The 21,326-nt window shown below is 29.3% G+C and overlaps 1 protein-coding gene across 2 annotated transcripts in view; it reads right to left on the bottom strand.

The window, feature by feature from the left end:
- LOC129912169 (uncharacterized) overlaps positions 1–21,326 on the bottom strand; it is a 219,742-nt gene that overhangs the window by 162,347 nt on the left and 36,069 nt on the right. For both annotated transcript variants that reach the window (XM_055990310.1, XM_055990311.1), the window contains one exon: positions 17,937–17,975. The gene's annotated coding sequence lies outside the window, so the exon portion shown is untranslated. The remainder of the gene's footprint in view (positions 1–17,936; positions 17,976–21,326) is intronic.

Raw genomic sequence — 21,326 nt, 5'->3', positions numbered from 1 at the left:
TCTTTTCTTTTCTAGGGAAAGTATATATCAACTATGCTTGCTAAAAAGACAGTGTGTTCAGGGACGATATTGTCACACTCTTTTGAAATTATTTACATTTTTTTTTCTGTAATGGAGTGGGGTATGTATGAGTGAGTGAAAAAAAAAACAAAAAAACAAATTATTTTACTTAAAATGTTTCTTTTGAGCCAAGACAAAAATACAAAAAAAAAAAAAAATTTTATTTTAAAGTAAAAATATTTGCTGCGGTGTATTATGGTGGTCGGTGGAATATTAAAAATTATATGCCTTCAAGAATCTTTTACAGAAAAAAAAAAAACAAGAAAAGGAAATGCCTTAAGACACCATTAGAGATAAGGATTTTTTTTTTATAGAGCTATTTTTTTTACTTTATTTTTTTTTTTTTGTTATAGTAATTTATGTTAAAGGTTGCTTACTCTAAAATGTCAGAAAAAAAAACCTTATGGATGATATGCGTGGGTTCCAAGAACTTCGAAAATAAAAAAAAAACTAAATCGATAACCTCGGGAATTTTTTTTTTTTTTCTAATTTTTAAAGAATTGATGTTTTTTTTTACCCTATGTTCGCTCGAAGGACAATTTTATTATACCACAAGTCATTTTAAAAGTTTTTTTTTTCGATAAAACTAAGATAATTTTTTATCAAGGACTCTTATTTGACAGGTTTAAAAACTAATTCCCCCACATGTTTTCGTTTTTTTTTTTTTCTGAAAATGTCAAACAATTCAACTGACATGAGATATTTGATATTTATACCCACATAACGCATGTTGAGATAAAAAATGTCTAAAAAGCCTAGAAAAAATACTTCAGAGGATAGTGTACTAGGGTGCTTTTACCTAATTTAAGCTTAATTTATATTCTTTGATTTTATTTACGGTATACTTTAATCGTAAGTTTTAAACTTTATTTCAGATTTTTAAAATTAAATTTAAGCTTGCTATCAACTTTTTATAGGGAGAATTCCTTGATTTTACCAAAACAACTAGTGATTTTACTTAGGTGACCCGTGATTTTACTAAATAAAAACCCTTCTCCAGAATATCAACCAAGGAAAAACATCTGCATTAAACTTGAAATAAAAAATTCCTCGAAAAACCAAGGAATCTCCTCCAAAACTCAATATCAAAAATCTGATAGTTTTCCCAGGTTAATGGGAGAGGACTTTTATGAGTTGGCAAATTCAAGGAACAGGTCTAAATTTATTTTTTAACCGAGAATCTAAATATATCTTTACTTTTTCAAAAGCTGTTTTTTTTTTTTTTTTTTTTATTATTTCCTTCAACTTTTTTATTCAACTCAAGGAATAAAAAGGTGGTTGGATGTAGTTCATACAAAAAATTCAATTGATCAATTTGACACGTTTAAAAACAGGCTCTCGAATTTCAGATTATCAAAATCGACCGATGGTCTGGTCCATGAAAAAGAAAACAAAGATAGGCTGGATAGATTTTTGACAGTTCGGTGTGACGTCATTGCAATCTTGATTAAAATTAAGACTTGTTTTCTGTTCATCATGGTCTGCACAATTTTTTTTTTTTAAGAAAACTTTGACGCTTATTTATCCTTTTCAATCATTTTTTATTTGCGATATAGCTAAGTACTTTATTATGTATCAAGTTAATTTATGCATTAGTACAATGTTGAGATAACAATCAAATATGAAATTTTAATAAAAGAGAATTCGAAAAAAGGTCTAGAAAGTCCGTCTGTGTGTTAGGATGTCTGTCTGTCGGTTTGTATAAACGGATGGTAAATGTAGCACTTTTTAAATCATGAACAATTTGAAATAATTTTTTTACCAAAAATGCACATACATTTATAGTTTTTATATACCTAAATTAAAAATTAAATTTTTAAAAAAATAACTTTTTTCATTTTTAAAAAAATTTTGAAAAATTTATTTTTAAAAATCATATTTTCGAAAACGCGACATAAAACTTTTTGAAATTTTTGTTTTAGGCGTTAATTATAAATTGATACAAAATGGTGTATCAACTTTATTTAATATTTTTTCTTTTTTTTTAATTGTTATTTATAAAAAATGTTTTCAATATTTTTTTTTTCTAAAAAATCTCTTAATTAAAGGAACCAAATTGCATTGCTAATTGTATGTTTGTTTTTATTTTGTTTTTCATATGTATATTTACCAAATTGGTAGGTATATAAACAGTTTTAAAAATTTTACCACCTTGAACTCTTATTATCAAATTCGTGCAAAACAGTGGTGCATTTTATTTAAAAAGGGGGAGAACTCTTAATGGGATACAGTGTTTTTTTGTTTAATATTTAGAAAATACCGCTGGGAAAAAAAGTCAAAAACAATTTTTCTGAGAGTGTATTAACCTCTCAAAACAAAAAAAAAATGTCTCATTATTCACCGTGCAATTTGCACTCTAAATGTTCACTTTTAAAGAGCCATTGAACTATCTCTTGAAAAATTTGCAATAATTAAGTTACGCATACACCACAGTGACCCACAAATCGTTTAGTGTTTTTTACTTGCTCTATAGGGCAAGTATTGGTTTCGTGTCGAAAAAAAAAATTGAGGTTTTAATCAAAACCAACATTACGATGATGGAGAATTCCAAAAAAGTGGGTCTCGCAATTCCGTCTGTGCGTCTGTGCGGTTGTGCGGTTGTGCGTCCATCTGTACACATTTCCACAGCCTAAACAGGTGGATGGATTTTCTTCAAATTTGGTACAGATGATTTTTATGGAATTCTGAAAGTTGGTTTTTTTTTGTTTTTTTTTTTTATATCTCGTTTAGAACGTATACCTCCCATACAAAAAAAAATACGATATTACGAATTTCTCGAAAACGGCTCTAACGATTTTGATTAAACTTTGTATACGTAATATTTAAAGCAGTGGCAATAAAACTACATTTTTATTTTTTCTCAAAAAATCAAATAACAAAAAAAATTTTTTTTTCATTTAACATAATTTTGGCTTAAATGACGGCTCTTCCTCAATATCAATTTTTTTAAAATTTAGATCCAGCTTTTAAAATCTACAAGTAGACTAACATAAAAGTGCTTTGAGCTGCAAGAGCAAGTACGTGCGACCCCAGTCGTCCATTTTATTTTTTTTACTTTCTTATAAGCCTGAATTATTTGCTTTTTTTTATATTCTCGCAAAAAGTGGAATTCCAAATAGTTTTGCGTACCTACATACATAATTTGGTCATAAACAAAAACAAAATTGCATTTCTTTTGGAAAAAAAAAAATGTTGTCGTGGAATATGCTTGAGTACATTTTCTCTTTATACAATACAAATTGATGGAACGGTTGGTGCAAATGAAGAGCCTCCAAAAATATGTGATGCAAGAAAAACCAAAACTCCTTAACAAACAAACTATGAAATGCTACAAAAACCAAACAAAACCAAAGTACTCCCGATGATATCCGATTGACTTTGAATTTTCTTATAATAAATCTACCTTTTTAATAAATGAATGTAATTTAATTTATCCACAATAATTAAAAAGCTTAATGCTCCACTTTATTCAAGACGAGAAACATTATCCTCTTCTATCCAACCTAATTGAAACCACATCTATAAAAAAAATTAATCTTTTTTGGCAGACCTTTCCCAAAAGTTTGATGGTTCATAACTCTCCAAAAAATACTAAACAAAAAAAAAAAAACAAAAACCTAAAAAACCAAAATAAAAAAAAAAATCTCAATCGACTTCCATCCTGTCATGACAAAAAATGACGAGGGTTAACCCTGTTCTCTTATAATTTTATCAACCCTTCAATTCATCAGGTCATAATATCGATTAAACGCTTATTCCTTTTTTTTTTTCAAGAAACTTCAAGTTTAAAAAAAAAAACTTGTGTCTTTAGGGAAATAGTGACTATAGCATTTTCTTTCAAGTCACTCTATATAGATATCCATGGAAAATGTGAATATAAAAAAAAAAAAAATAAAAGGAAAACCATTTTAAGCAGCTTATGGTCCTACCAAAGTACAACATCGAGGGTCAAGTGGTTAAGCTTAAAGCCTGTATAGTTTTTTTTTATTTTTTGTTTAATTCTTTTACACAATATGTAGGTAAAGTATGCTGACCACTAAAAAAGTCTGATGATGACGATGATGATATCAACAGGAAACGAAGAGCCAGAGAAACAACTGTAATGGCTTACTATTTAGGTCAAGCAATAAAATGAAAACTTCAGGTCTTTTCACCAAAAAAAAAAAAAAAGAAAACAAAAAAGTATTTTTGAAAAAAGAAAACTTGATAAATCCCAGTCAGTTTTCAGAACACACTATAGTATAAAAAAAAAAGTCCTGACAGCAAGAAATCATACATACACAAGTACAAGTGTAACATTTCCGTTTGTAGGGCACCTTTTGAGCTAAAGGATTTTTTTTGTGTACGCCATGAACATGCGAGAAGATATTATATTTGGAGTTTTTTTTTTTTTTTTATTTTTTTGCTTTTGTCGATAACAACGTTTTATCGGAGGACGACACTTAATATCCTGATTCAGGAGATTCAACTTTTTTCTTGTAGAAAACTATATACGCATATCACATATAGAATACAGAGAGAGAGGATGGGTATTATAGTGCAAATTGGAATTTTGTTCCAAAAACTGTGCAGGTCGACGACAAGAGAGTAGATATAGTTGATGCTGATGTACCAAACACTTACTCACCAAAACCTCATCCCACTCTCCCCCTATCCCCTTTATTTTCCATCCATGATGGTGTTCTAAGGGAAATTTGATTTGTCACAATTAGGTTCGTAGAGTGCACTCTTGGCACTTTGATCAGATTTCTTCCGAAAAAGAGGAAAATGTGAGAAAGTTCTTTTTTGTCTATGTATGTGTGTGTTTTAGTTGATACTATGAACTTTGTAGAGGTGAAAAAAAGGAGTGAGTGAGTGTTTAAAAGGCTTCAGAAGTTTAAAATAAATTCGAAAATTTTCTAGATGTTATATAGATAGTTACATTGAAGATAGAACTAGAAGAAGACTTTTAAGAAGATTTTATTTAAAGTGACTGTTAGTAGTGTTTAAAGTTTTTAAAACACACAAATAGATTATAAATAGTTCAACTTTTCAACACAGGGTGATGGTGTTTGTTTTTCAATTTTTATTATTTTATTACGAAGGTATATGTACGTGTGTGGGAAATAGTATGGTTTGTGGTATACTTTGTAGTAGGTATACAAAAATCAATATTGACTAATACTTAATTATAAAAAATAACAAAAGCTTGTGAAAATTTCATTTTATAGAGAAAAACAATTTTTGTATGCATAACCAAATTCTAAGAAATTCAGTATCAAAGGATTATTTTACAATATAATTTTTGTAGAATACTGTTTTTTTTTTTTTGTAAATTAATTAGGTATGTAAATTTTGAGAGAATATCAAATAAAATAATAAAACGTACAAAATTGATTATAATGATGCCGTAAGCCTTCCTTATAATTTTATGGTATTCTTTGTGTACTTTTTTAGTTTCTTTGAATTTTAGCAATAAACTGATATATGAAATTCAATTTTTAATGTTAAACTTTGAGTTAAATAGAATTAAATATATAACTTCTCCAAAAATAATTTTTTTATACAAACATTTTGGAGACCTGGCGAGTACAATGGGGTCATAATCTTAATAATCGATAAATAATCAAAAACTAGCAAGAAAATAGAAAAAATATTCTGATAAATTACAAAACCTGAAAAATAATACTACTACAACTCATAATAAGAAAACAATAAGGAAACAAGCTGATAGAAGTGTAGGTCTAATCCTAGAGTTGCTAGAGTCATCAAATCAAAAAAAGCATAGAAAAACAAGTCTGATGAGATAAAATAGTGTTATACTTGTAACAATTACAGGATTTATTATATTATTAAAAAACTAAATCAGCAGAAGTGTAAGTCGAGTTATAGGGTTGCCAGAGTAAAAAAAAAAAGAAATCGTGCACAGTATGAACCTCATAGCTCATACAAATAATATGAATGTAAAAACGTAAAAATGGTTGGGGTCAAAAATTTAAATATCATACTAAATTTCAATAGAGACTGAATTTTAAATAGATTCGCAAAGTCGTTACTAATTTCATGCACCATAAAATAAAATAAATTAAAAAATTTTACCAATTTTTTCTTAAAGCATGATCTGGAAATACTCCATTCTTATATAATTTAAATTAAAAAAAAGTGTTCATATGAAAAAAAAAATGAAATTTATGGTAGTAATCGCTTAAAAAACAGAAATTTTTGAATATTTTAATAAAATAGGAGGTATAGCGACCTATAACTTAAATGGCACAAATTTGAACTAAGTCTTAACAGTCTTTAATTGTTGGCTTTTCAATCATCTCAACTCTTACAGTAAAAACAGGTAAAATACGCATTTAAAAAATAAAAAATTGTTACACAAAAAAAACTTGGCAAAAAGTTTGATTTTGGGATAAGAACCAATTATAAAAAAAGTCTATAAAAAAGAAGTTGGGTGGTCGTTTGTAAAATATCACCATTATGACACATGTTTTTAAGGTATTTTTTGATGGTAAATCTAATGACATAGAAATAAAGTCAATACGATTGCTCTAAGAAAAGTTATTGCCGATTAAAAAAGGGTGCTTGTTTTTTTTTACGTCAACAGGTAAAATATAACCGAAACCCATGTAAAAAACATGCTACACTGATGAAATTCGGGATGATGGTTTTAGATAAAGCAGGGACAAAGGATTCATAAAGTTCTTCAAAATATTTTTGTTGAAAGTGTGTATTTTTGAGGGGTTGAGTTATGTGTGGGAAAAGTATCATAACAGCTGACTTAAATTTTATTAATTTTTAAAACTTGGTGAAAAATATTTGGTTGGTATAAGAATTAAGAATCTATAAAGTGTACAGAATTATCTTGAGTGAAAGGGTGTTTTTTTTTTCAAATGAAGAAATTCAGAATTAGTACCACAAAAACTGTTACACCAATGAAAATTGGTAAAAATGTTTGATTTATAACAGAAACCAGGAGCCCAAACAGTCTATTCAAATATTTTAGGCGAAAGGGTGTTTTTTTTTTTGGGAAATAAGGAAAATCCGCGATAAGTCGCATAAAATCGATGGTAGGTACATATAAAAGGTAATTTTACAAAATTTATTAAATAGGGTGAAAGGGTGTTTTTTTTTTAAGGTGTGGAGAAAATATTGGTATATTTGAAAAAGTGTGTAATACTAGAGTAATATTATCAGTGGTACCCTATTGAATTTCAGCAATTATGTTACTTTTAAGATTAGAAACAACAATCTAAAGTGTCTATACAATTTTCATGGTTAAAAGGGTGTTTTTTTGAGTAAAAATAAAAATGATCAAAATTTTATTGATACGAATTTGAACCCAAACTTAAGAACTTGGTACACTTTTACATCTCAATACTTTTGTCCCAGCATAATTTCTCTTTTTTTAACAGTAATGTTTTTTTTTTGTGATTTAAAATCACATCATATAATATAGTTTCTATACTTTATGAACAAAACCGCTTTTTTCAAAAATCTCGCAATAACGACTTTAAATTGGTCTCTTATCTTAACCCTCTACTGCATGAATTAATATTAGCGGACGAAAAAATTAAAAAATGCTTTACATGGGTTCTTTGGGTTATTTCAAAACGGTTTTCATTAAAAAAATTTGTTTAAATTAATTTGTTTAAAAAATTTGTTTATAAGCCAAATTTGGCTTCGTATGCATTAAGGGGTAAGAAATCTTACAAATTTTATTTATTCAGATTATGTAAAAAATACAATTAAAAACATCAAAAGATAAATATTTATCATTTAAAAACAAAATAAAGTAAAAAAAATACATTGTATTACAAAAGGTTACGAATTAATTCAAATTTGGCTCATTTTAAGACATGGAACCGAGAAAAGCAATTTGTTTTCGTCCGTTTTAAACATTTCTTCTGGTTCACATTCTTTCCACTGTCGAAGTTAGTCTTGCTCCAACATTTTCACCCACTCCCAGATCTTACAAAAACTATAAAGTAATAAAATTATTGAAAAATATTATTGGTGAGCCCCCCTCCCCCTAAAATTTTAAAGGTTACGCCGCTGGAAATATGGTTAACATGAGAAAAATGTCTCTAAAGGCGAAGGGGCTCCATTTCTGAAGCAAAACATAACTTCCAAGCAAAATAACAATGTAAAGAAACAAAATTTTCCAACAAAAAAATTTAACAAATTGTGTAGATTTACAACCCCTTAATGCATACGAAGCCAAATATGGCTTCCGTACTTTTTGCCCTCCCAAGACCAGGCCAATAATTTTTTTTCAACAAAAATTGGTTCATAGCATACACAATTAGACAATCGATCAAAAATAAATTTTTAATTCCACTTTACTTTCCAAACAAACGCAGTAATTAACACTTAAAGTATGGATATATTCTACATTTTCGATTTCAATGCACACGACTGATCGACTCACCTATGATCATAAAATACACATTTATTTTGTGTCGGACACACGAAAAAACTATCTCTATGGGTTCTCAGAAACTTAAAGAAGAGGATTGTATTTAATCTTTACCATTTTTTTGTGACAGAGAAGAGAAAAGTGCATACAAACAGACAAAACCATATTTGGCTTCGTATGCAGTAGAGGGTTAACAATGTGATCTTAAAAATACAACATGAATTTAATGTTTTTAAAATGTTTTTTTATTTAAATCTTAGTTGCAAAATGCAAAAAAAAACATTTCCTTTAAAAAAGCTTTAAAATTTAATTTAATTCTTTACAACTTCAACAAAGGGCACTAGTTCCATCCGTTTCTTATTAGGTACATATACCAACTACCCAGAATAATTAAAAAAAAAAAACTAAGGAGTCAAAAGTAGAACCTTTCATTAACCTGTTAACTTTATAATAATTTTAATAATGTGATATAATAAAAGCTGAAACCCTTTATGTTAACTAATTCACTATCAAAGAAGAAAACTTCTCTGACAGAAAAAAAAAAATTCAAATGAAAAGCAAATTACCTTCCAGAATAAAAGTCAAAAAGCTGTCATAAGAAATTATCCACCTGTGATATTTCAAAGGATTTGCAAGCTGTTGCTTCGACATCGAGTGTATAGTTCCTCCTTTTCAAAAAGGACCAACCTAGTGTTTTATTAAATAAAAAAAAAAAACACATACACATTCATATCCAACACACTTAGTAAATAATTTAAGTTAATGAACGACACTAATGATTTTCTTCCTTGCCGCACTTTCATACTCAACGAGTCCTTTTTGCTCATTTTTTTTTTCTGTTTTTTTTTTTTTACTCACAACTCAAAAACCCTTAGACGAACGGCCATAACCCTAAAATGCATCCAACTTACACATTAAAAAAAAAAAAACTTCAACTCTAGAGGCCAGTAATAAAAAACAGGACGAACGAATGAAAAAAAAAAAAAAAATAATAAAAAAAAACAAAAATATCCTTCAAGCAGGCAAAAACAAGGTAAAGAAAGCAAGAAAGTTAAACCTAGAAGAGTAAAAATTATTACACAGCTTAGGTATGAAATTTCCATTTTAACAGGAAGGACATCACTATTTTCTCATTCGCACAGGCAAACTTGTATTTCTGTTTGTTTATTTTTCTGTTGTAGGTATAGCTGGGCTACTATGATGTCGTTGTCCTTGCTGGTGTTTATCCTAGCGCATCAAATGCGATCTTAAGGAGAGGGTACAAATAGTATAGCACTGGATAGGTATAAAGGATGCACAACGAATTTAAATTCTCTAATTAGCGCGTGTCGGAAAATCCTGCGGGAGAATAACAACCGAGCTGGGGCATAATCATTAGGATGAAGTCGAGTGTTGTGGTATATACACCAGTTAACGGGCTTTGTGTAGTGTTTTTCTATATAGTAGCCGTTAACATTAAACCAAATGTTTCAAAGTTGAAAATTTCAAAATACTGCATTTGCTATTAGATTTTTGCAAATTTCACTGCATTGCTCCATTATCATCATGATTATCAGAAAAATGAGAAAAGGATAACATTTTTGATAAATTTAAACTTTTATAGCTTAAAAGTGGTGCTTAGCTTATTTTTTGTTTGTGTGCAAACTACGAGTGTATTAAGTACCTCAGTTTTTCACATAACAATCGCTAGGACCTTGGTTTTTTTTTTTTAGTCCTTTGAAAATGATCATTACAAGTAGAGCTTCCTTTTTGTATTGAAATGTTTATATCTGGGATTTCTTGCTTTCATGATTCCACATTTTAAGCTCAAAGGTCCTTTGAATGATTTTTTTTTATCTTTTTCTTTTTTATTCCTTCAAGGATGAGCTCTTCTTGAGCTCAGTGAAGGAAAAACACAAATGCAAATTCAGGTTCTTGCATTGAGACAACAACATTTTAATAACATCGTTGTCGCCAAAATGTCCCTGTTTTTCTCTCTCGTCCCCATTCCTATATTCTTCTGGGAAATCATTATGAGAATGGTTTTATACAAAGTGCGAGGCAAACCACGTTGTCGTTTGTTGCAACCACGAACGACAACGACAGTAGAATAAAAAATACAAAAAAAAAAAAATTACAAAAAAATTAACCAAATAAGAAGGAAACAGGAAGCGATATCGTTCAGCGCGAAAAGCAAACGGGTAACAAATTATCCTGGTAATATAACAATATTCATACAACTATGTATATAGTTAACATGGTACAAATGTAACTGTATTTAAAATGGCTTTTTGAGAGATAGGAAAGCACATAGCACTTGCATTTATATGGGGTTTCTCTCGTTTCGTGGAGGAGAGGAAAATGGGGAGACGCTTTAGCGTGGGATAGTTAAAGGATGGCTTCGAGGTCGTTAAGTTAATGTGCGAGCACAGTTTTAGTTAATTTATGGGTTCGTTATTTTGGCGTTTTGTCGTCGTGTTTATGAGGTGGGTCGTTGGGGGTATTTAGCAAAAGTACACACAGAGTTCAGGGAAATAATTAGGGGCGAGGTTTTTTATTCATTTTTGTGCACTTTTTTGTTTGTGTTTGTTGATTTATTTTCGTGAGTTTTTTGTGTATTTTTATGAGGGTCCTCTTATTTGAGATGAAACACGTTTCTTAAAACTTGAAAAAGTACATAGGTACTTAAGGAAAATAAAACTAACTTTTTTTTAAGTTTTTATAATAGTTAGATGCTATTTTTAAACTTTGAACAACTTATACCTTACTTGTTGTAAACTAGAGTAAATAAATAATTATATTCGTAGAATAAAGTTACTTGAACAGTGTAATCTTAAAATTCCAACGTCAAGTCCTGAAGAAATTACTTCGCCCGGGCGGAATCCCGAAAATCCAAAATCCAGAATATCAAAATGCAGAAAACTCAAAATTCCGAAAACCCTAAGTCAAGAAAACCCGTAAAAATAATCAAGGTTATACAGGGTGTTTGGTAAAGAAGTGATAAACCTGAAATAGCTACACTTTTGACTATTCTACATAATTTCAGTGAACAGAAAATTTTGAAGGGTTTTTTTTTTTAATGTTTTCAAAATGTTGGCTTTTTTTAATTTTGGGTTTTCTAGATTTAAAGTTTCTGGATTTAGGGTTTTCTGGATTAAGGTTTTTCAGGATTGTGGTTTTCAGTATTTTCTATCTTAGGTTTTTTAGATTTTGGATTTTTGGGATTATGCGCTTTCCGAATTTTGAATTTTCTGGAATTTGGGTTCCCCGTATTTTGGATTTTCAGGATTTAGGGTTTTTCGGGTTTTCGTGCACAACTCGATTTGTATTGGATTTAGTGCTGTGCCCTGATAGATATTTCTAAAAGATTCAGATGTGAATTATGAGGCACAGAAAAAATGCAGTACAAGAAGATTTTTGACTCCCAACTTATACCAGGCGTGACGATAATGATTTTGATAAGTTGCTTGAATGGTTTTCTTAACATCCATCCTTTCAGAAAATGATGTGACTATGAGTAAAAGTTCTGGAATGATTGTAGAAAGCGATAAAACTGAAAAAAAAAAAATGCAGAATTTCGTTGTTTTTTGCAGTATTGTGAAGGGGCGGAGAGGGCGTGGCTATGAATTTTTTTTCAATCTACCATTCAAATCTGATAACATATCAATACTTTAGAACCACCCGATCTTTTTCAGAAAATACATTTTATACATTACATTTTTACGGAATAAGACCATTTTGCAAAATTGTTGGGAAAACGCAAAAAACTGAATAGCTTCTGTATTTTACTGTTTTCAGATGTTTGACCTTCAGATATAAAATACGTAAAGATTATGTAGATTTGAGTAGAATGAGACAAAAATTTTATTTCTATCGGTTTCTGGTAGACAGGTATAACGGTTTAAAAACGTTGGACTTATTCGGTTCTTACAACTTACGGTTTGAAATTTCACCCAAAAGCCAAATTTTGAATGAAATAAACATATATAGAATGGTCATTCTTCGGTTAATTTTCAATGAAAAAACTTTTTCAGCCCAGCATTTTGAAGAAAATTTAATCTTCTGCATTTATTTAGAGCAATGCATATGACTATCTTAGCCCGAAAAAAATAATACCGTTAAAAAGGCAAAAAAACTCTAAAAATTCTTGACTTTTTTTCATGTTTTTTTGGCCTGTTTCGGTATGGAAATTTTTTTTTTCAATTTTTTTAAAACATTTTTCCGATAGGTATTAAATTTGATTCTCTTCAACAAGTTTCAAAATCAATTTATCAAAATTATGCCTTTCTTAAGAGATATATTGAAAAAACCAAAAAGGGGGCTTTTTACCCTATCTTCAATTTCCACCCCCTCATTTAGTAGCACTCCGCTGTATTATCTTCTCTTATAACCCATTCAACGTTTTCTGAAATCAAAACTCGTGAACGTCTTAGTTAAGACGTAATCAATAGCCTGAAATCCTGGATTAATTCTGTTCTTCAAACTTATAAAATTTTTCAACCCCTGTAATTTCGACACCCAACATAATTTTTTTGTTTTTTTTTTTTTCAACTTGGAAGATGTGTCTACCCCTACCATCAAAAAGTCAATTTTGGAAAAAAGTGGACTTATTCCGTTCTCACAACTGACAATTCAATTCAAAAACCGTTAAAATCTACTTATTCAAAATACTATTTTACTATTTTAGCCCTAACTCGGTTTATTTGAGTCACGAAATCAAAGTTGTTTACATTTTATTGTATGCAATTAAATTGTCTATAAGTTGGAATATGAAGACTTTAGCATTATAGCCAATTGTTAAAGAGTTATAGCCGTGTTAAGTGGCAAGAAACTGAAAATATAGCAAAATCCAAAATCTTACCCGTATTTGGAAGCTTCATAACTTTGTTGTTTTGGTTGTATAAAAATACTACCAAACTTGTTTTTGTTGGAAATTTTGATTTCTTCAAGTCGACAAACAACTTTTTTTTCAATAAAATGCACAAGAAGAAAGTTATGGGCATAAAACTGGAAAAGGTGCCAAATTTCTATGGTTTTTCGGTTATGCTGAAGAAAGCGGATGGGGCGTGGTTTTGTAAATTTGGTTTTTTCATCTACCAACCATACTTAAGAACATATCAAAATTTTATAACTACACAGAGAAAAATAGACCACATAAAATAGAACAAAAACAATAAGATTTCTCTATGGTTTTCATCCAAGAAGGAAACCTTATTAAAACAATCGGGTTTTCCTTATTGTTTTAAAATCTGCAAAAAAAATAAAAAAAAACGATGACCAGGCTGGGAATCGAACTGGAGACTTCAAATCATTAGTCGCCCACCTTACCACCTGAACCAACCTGCCATGAAAATATTGATCGCGATTTTTGTTCTAGTGCTAAGTTGCAAAAAAAATCAACTTTTCAGTCAAATTTTAATAAGATTTTCTCTATAAAAATAATAAGAAATCTCCTTAAAAAAAACCTTATTAATCGTTGATTTTAATAAGATTTCCTTATGAAATGTATGGACGGTAAAACAATATGGCAATCTGTTAGTTTTTAGCGGGTCATATTTTTCTCTGTGTACCGGACTTTTTGTAGGGTAACCTTGTTTTTTTTTAGCTTCGTTTATTGGACTATTAGAAGGACGGCGCAGTATATAAATACAAAAATTGAAAAAAAAAAATCCTTCAATGTATTTTTCGAATTGAAAAAAAAAAACATAAAAATGCGATTCTATCTACATTTCTACATTTTACTAACCAAATTTGTTCCTTAAAAAAAAAAAAATATTTTGCTATTTTTACATCTCCTAAGCATACGAGTGTGTAGGTAGGACCTCCAACGCAAATGTTGCATAAGGATTTAAATTTAACAAAAGTACCTACAAAAAAAAAAGAATAAATTTAAAAATATGGGGATGGCATTTTAATTTTGCGCCATTCACAAAAAAAAAAAAAAAATAGATATAAAAAATACGAAACACAAATGAAAAGAAAAAAAAAAATATATGTACGAGTCTGCATATACAAGAGTAAGGAACCTAGGATCCTAAAATAATAGGTGAAACGTGCCTCTTAACGTCGTGGTACTGGTATTCGCTGTATATATTCATCCTTTTCTACATTTCATTCTTTCAACACTGCCATATTGGGCGAAGTTTAATCGGCATTAATACTTTTAGCCACTTGGATGATGGTAGCAATATAACAATGCTAAAGCTACATACATTCATATTTTTTGTTGTACATTTTTTTCTTCGGTAGGTACATTTCCGTCCATTTCCAACATTTTTCTTGGTTTTATGTAAAAATGAAAAAAAAAAAAAAAATATACAAAAATGTCAAAAACCCACATTATCCTTTTGATTTGTATGTTTAGCATTTTAAGTTTATTTTTTTTTCTACCCTTCTTTACTTTTTGCCTTTCGTTTTTTTTTTTTTTTATGAGAATGCGGCTTGTATAATGTACCACTATGCTGTTAACTTTTTGATTATAATGGGTAATTACATACAAAAAATTTATATATATAAACTTTACAGAAGATAATAATGTATATACCTAAATACCTTACCAAACCACCTTACTGCAACGTTATAAGGATTTAAATTTATTACCTTTTGAGGTAAGGTAGCTGTTAAATAAACAAGAATTAAAACAACTAAGAGAGTATAATGGAGACCCCGGAAGTGGTTTAGACGTGAGTCATTATTCCAATGCCTTTCCGGCTTAGAGTGAATAAATTTAAAATAAATTTTATTGAAACTTAAGTCATTTATATTAAGTTTTAATTAACATTTTAAATAATGGCTGACACTATCTTAATAGAAATTGGAAAAAAAATGTTTATTTTTTTTTTGCAAACCACCATTGTTTTATGTTCTGGTTGATTTTTTGTTTAATTTAATTTAAAGTTAAGACTAAGGTCTTCATGACCATTCAAGACTTTACGAAGCAAAAAGTATGTCCTTAAGACCTCTTTTAATAGTGGAGTAACTAAAGCTCAAAAATTGGCAATATTAGGGAATTTTTTGATTTTTAATAGTGGAGTAACTAAAGCTCAAAAATTGGCAATATTAGGGAATTTTTTGATTTTGGTTGATTTTTGATGGTTGATTTTTTGTTTAATTTAATTTAAAGTTAAGACTAAGGTCTTCATGACCATTCAAGACTTTACGAAGCAAAAAGTATGTCCTTAAGACCTCTTTTAATAGTGGAGTAACTAAAGCTCAAAAATTGGCAATATTAGGGAACCCGGCCGAACAGCTTAGATTTTGATGATCTTTTTAAGACCTTAAGACCTCTTAAGACCTCTTTTATGATGCGAATTTATGAAACAAAAAAGTTTTCATGATGCATTAGGACTTCACGTAGTAAACAGTATGATATTAAGACCTCTTTTAAGATGCAAAATTATTAAAGAAAATAGTCTTCATGATGAATTAGGACTTGACGTAGTAAACAGTATGATCTTAAGACCTCTTTTAAGATGCAAATTTATGAAAGAAAATAGTCTTCATGACTCACGTAGTAAAGAGTATGATCTTAAGACCTCTTTTAAGATGCAAAATTATGAAAGAAAATAGTCTTCATGATGAATTAGGACTTCACGTAGTAAACAGTATGATCTTAAGACCTCTTTTAAGATGCAAAATTATGAAAGAAAATAGTCTTAATGATGAATTAGGACTTCACGTAGTAAAAAGTATGATCTTAAGACCTCTTTTAAGATGCAAATTTATGAAAGAAAATAGTCTTCATGATGAATTAGGACTTCACGTAGTAAAAAGTATGATCTTAAGACCTCTTTTAAGATGCAAATTTATGAAAGAAAATAGTCTTCATGATGAATTAGGACTTCACGTAGTAAAAAGTATGATCTTAAGACCTCTTTTAAGATGCAAATTTATGAAAGAAAATAGTCTTCATGATGAATTAGGACTTGACGTACGTAGTAAAAAGTATGATCTTAAGACCTCTTTTAAGATACAAATTTATGAAAGAAAATAGTCTTCATGATGAATTAGGACTTCACGTAGTAAAAAGTATGATCTTAAGACCTCTTTTAAGATGCAAAATTATGAAAGAAAATAGTCTTCATGATGAATTAGGACTTCACGAGGTAAAGAGTATGATCTTAAGACCTCTTTTAAGATGCAAAATTATGAAAGAAAATAGTCTTCATGATGAATTAGGACTTCACGTAGTAAACAATATGATCTTAAGACCTCTTTTAAGATGCAAAATTATGAAAGAAAATAGTCTTCATGATGAATTAGGACTTCACGAGGTAAAGGGTATGATCTTAAGACCTCTTTTAAGATGCAAAATTATGAAAGAAAATAGTCTTCATGATAAATTAGGACTTCACGTAGTAAACAGTATGATCTGAAGACCTCTTTTAAGATGCAAAATTATGAAAGAAAGTAGTCTTCATGATGCATTAGGACCTCATGTAGCAATAAGTATGACCCTAAGGCCTTTTTAAGATGATTATATATAAAAGAAAAAAGTCTTAATGACAAATAAAGACTTCACGAAGCAAAAAGTATGATGTTAAGACCTCTGCAGTTATGAAAGAAAAAAGTGTTCATGTCGATTAAGGACTTCACATAGCAAAAGCTTTGACCTTAAGATCTCTTTACAGATCTTTCATGGTGCGGCGGTTAAGCCTATGAAAAGCACTTTATTAATGAATTATGTTGGTCTAAAGATTATGTGTGTATATTGAAGATAACTAATTATAAGTCTCTTTAATCTGTAAAGTAGTTGAAAAAACACAGTGATATGTATCATGCCTTAAAAAAAAAACCACAAAGATATTAATTTATATAATCGCTGTATCCTTATATATACATTATACAATGTGCATGTGCATCAACCACATCTCTTTAAAACCAATTAAATAACACACCAGACTCCTGGGCATCATTCACCAAGTACAATTCGAGGAAATTTTACTTAAAAATATTTTCTGTGAAGCTACATTTCGTTTGAGTGCTATAATACTTTATAAAGAATTAAGCATCCAGTAGTAATCAACGAAAAGTTAATTTAATGTCCATTTGAATGAGTATTCTTTGAATCCTTTATGCAGGATGTTAATCCTTAAAAATTATATATTTTCATAATAATTGTTCAAAAGTTGGAAGCAATTGAAAACATTGAAATTAATCTTTAAATAAATAATTTTGTTTGTTAAAATTTAATGCTTCCTACACAATCTGACATTTTTACCTTTCTTTCAGAACAGTTGTTAATTTTTCTTTGTTTGAAAAATATTAATTGAAAGTTATACAAAATATTCTCAGAAAATGCAATTATTGAAATTTTTGCAATTTTAATGAATTTATCTGCATAAACTTACTCATTCGCTTTAAGAAGATTAATAAATTCAAATAACACAGACTTCTTAAAATTTAAAACCTTGCAAATCTTTCTTTGAAGTGATTTTTTTCAGACTTATCATCATCTGCCCTAATGTACTTTGTATTATTTTATTAATTTACTTACCTTAAATCTCAGCTATTTTTCGTTATTCCAAGGAATCTCCTGCAAAAAATAAAAGAGAAATAAAAATAAATATAAATTTTTTAAGTACACATCAAAACATTTAAACAGCAGTCTTTTAGAGCAATTTAATGACTTATAATGTTGTTTAAGAAAAACACAAACAAAACTCAGCACTCAATTCCTTATTACTTCCAAAGCTTTGTCTACTTAAAAAAAAAAAAAATAAATGCGCTGGTTTCACTTGGCTTCGTTTCTTCATAGGAAAGAGAGATACCATAAGAAATTACTATAGCCACTTAAGGGAAACATTTGCTGGCAAAGAAACACCCTCCCCCATCCCACCTTTTCCTCTATATTTCTATGATCTTCTCTTATAACCATCCCCATATACTGTTTATGTCAACAAGGAGGAAAGAAGATAGTCAAATTTATTTTATGTCGTCCTTTAGAGTAGGTATCTCTCTCGTTAAGTAACTAAAATTTACTCGGACCCATTAGGAAGGATTTTGTAAATATAATTTTTTAAGCTGGTGATTTCATGCACTTAGGTTAATATTTTGTTGGAGCGAATAATTTTCTTGTGATGTTATGGTCTGGATGAAGTAGTATTTTGAGTTTGAGAACAATCCATTAAGTCGTAGAATAACAAGGAATTTTCGAAAAAGGCGTTTTGATAAATTTTGAAGTTATGATTTTTTGACCATAAATTTTTAATTTTTTAGGACTTTACATGTGAAAATGAAACACACAGAAAAAAAAAACACCTAGAACTAGTGCCATTTTCTGTCAAATCGATATGGAAAAAGGGTCTTTAAATTGTTTTATTTTTTCATACCAAAAGCATAGTTTGCTTATACCTTTTTGAAGTAAGGTGTTATTTTTCATTTTAGAGAAGATTCAGGCAAATTATGAGATGAGATCTAGTGTGAAACGACTGAGATCCTCATTTACTGTATCCATTTGAAAATTGAACAATATACATTAGGGTGGTCCTTAAGAAAAAAAAAAATGGGGACGCCCCCTAGGTTGCTTCCAAATCAGGAAAAAAAAATAGGGTACTTTTTTTTTTCCTCATTTGGAACCAATGGAACACCCCCTACGTTGCACTCAATTTTCGCAAAAGAGTAAAATAAGGACCACCCTAATATACATATCTTTCAAAAGCTCTGTATTAGAAAATTAAGAAACTTTTGAAAAAAAATCTGTAAAAATTTCAGAAAACATTTTTTTCTTAAAGATCAATTTCGTTTAGATTTACAAGTTTTCAAACAAACATTTTCATATCTTAATCTTTGTTAATTCAAAACATGAAAATTTATAGATTTTTTTGGTATGAAAATTTGAATTCCTTTTATATTAAAGTTACATAACAACTTTTATATATATAAATAAAATATCCTACTGATCGCAAGTACTTTTTCCTATGGTAAAAGAAGGTTAAAGTACTCAAGCTTTTTAAAAACTCATAAAATAACAGTTTTAATTTTTAAATAATAAAAAAAAATAAAAATAACATTTTGTTTTTAAAATAATAAAAAAATGGATATTCTGTATAGTTGCTGTACGTGATAACGTCATAAGAAAATTAAAAAAAAAAAAATATTTTTGAGCAAAAAAACAGAGTAGGGTAAAGTCGGGGGATATGGCACCCATTTTCGTTTTTCGTTATTACTTGAGAAATAAAGAAGACATCTATTTCAAACAAAAGCGGATTTATTTTAAAACTATTTCTTAAATACAAAACAGGTAGATAAGTGTAATTCAAAGATAATTTCTTGTTATTTTTTGCAAAAATAAAAAACATTAAAAAAAAAAATGATTGAACAAATGGAGGGTGATATGGCACCTAATCGAGGGTGATATGGCACCCTATTTCTTTTTGATATTTTTTTGTGACACTTGTTGCATGTGTTGTTGAAAGACGTACACGAATCATGAGACCAAAAGTGACATTATGATTACTCCCTTATTCCGCACTTTTCAGCCAATCTGAAAGCTATTTATCAAACTTTTAGGCTCTGGTCATTTAAGAAGCCTTTTTAATGTAGTGAAGTGTGGAATCGCAAAATGCTTAGGTCCTGCTTTTTTTTTGACATTCAGCAGCTCCAACGGCTGCTGTGATCTGGGTTTTAGTCCACTTGGCCTGGTTTGCTGAAGTTTTTTGTAAATACAATTGTCAGTTGAAAAATAAATAGGTTCAAAAGTAGATGCGGGGGAAATGGCACCGGTGCCATATATCCCGATGTTTTTGGGTGCCATATCCCCCATTTGACTACACTTCTGTTTTTTTCCAATGACACGAATAATCACGTTTGCTTTGGTAATGAGCAAACACAAGAATATAACCGTTACCGTTCTTTTTGTGTTAAAATGAACCCTCTGCGTCAAATACTTTTGGAACCACACGTACAACAATTTTACACAAAAAAACTTTTCGCCCAAATTGAACTCACTTTTTTGTTTGTCCATTTTTTAAATTTTAGTGGCAATGGTTACTGCGGATCCGAATGCATCCCCTGATAGCTTACGTCAGACTGAATTCTTTTCTGCTCTTTTTGCTTTGAAAAGAAGTCACTAAGTGGGGGATATTGAAAGGGTGCCATATCACCCGTGGTGCCATATCACCCGACTTTACCCTATTGTGCTATTTTTGGATTCGAAATTCAGATCCCTGTGGTGCAAAAGACAAATCGTTCATGTATATGCGTACGGCTATCTTAAGTTGGACTTGGCTTCCTATGATACCATACTGCTAACCGTAAGTAGAATGTCAGCATGAGTTACACTTTTTCGTGCATGCAGCTAGTTTTCATCGATTTATAAGACGTTTCACGTCAAAAACAACAAATATTAGATTTTTTTTGGCACTTTTCCAAAAGAAGTTTACGTACCTACACGGAAAAAAAAATTTGATAATAACAGCTATCAAATTAACATTTTTCAGTGACAAAAGTCGTCCAACAATTAAAATATCAATTTTGATATTTTATCATATCATTTTGACATTTTTTGATTTTAGGTGGATAGTGAAAATTTCACTTTGACAATTAAAATATCATTTTGACATTTTTTTAAGTTTAAGTGGATAGTGAAAATTTCACTTTGACAATTCAAATATCAATGTTGACTAGATTTTACGTTTTAGTTTATTATAATGAAACCTATTTCTTTCTTTTTCTTTTTTATTATTTTTATTATTTTAAGTATTTTCTTTCTTTTTTCAAAATATTACTGAAAGTAAATATTCTTTACAAAATAGTGGTGATATTATTTTTTCTATTATAGGTGATATAATTGTTTTGTTATTTTCTACCAAACTACCTATGTGAAATAAAATCTTATTGCCGATCAAATTTTCTCAGTAAATCATACATTTTACTTCGAAAAAAC

This window comes from Episyrphus balteatus, chromosome 2 (assembly GCF_945859705.1).
Source record: "Episyrphus balteatus chromosome 2, idEpiBalt1.1, whole genome shotgun sequence".
In the NCBI taxonomy this organism is placed as follows: domain Eukaryota; kingdom Metazoa; phylum Arthropoda; class Insecta; order Diptera; family Syrphidae; genus Episyrphus; species Episyrphus balteatus.
This window is presented reverse-complemented; position numbering and strand designations above follow the sequence as displayed.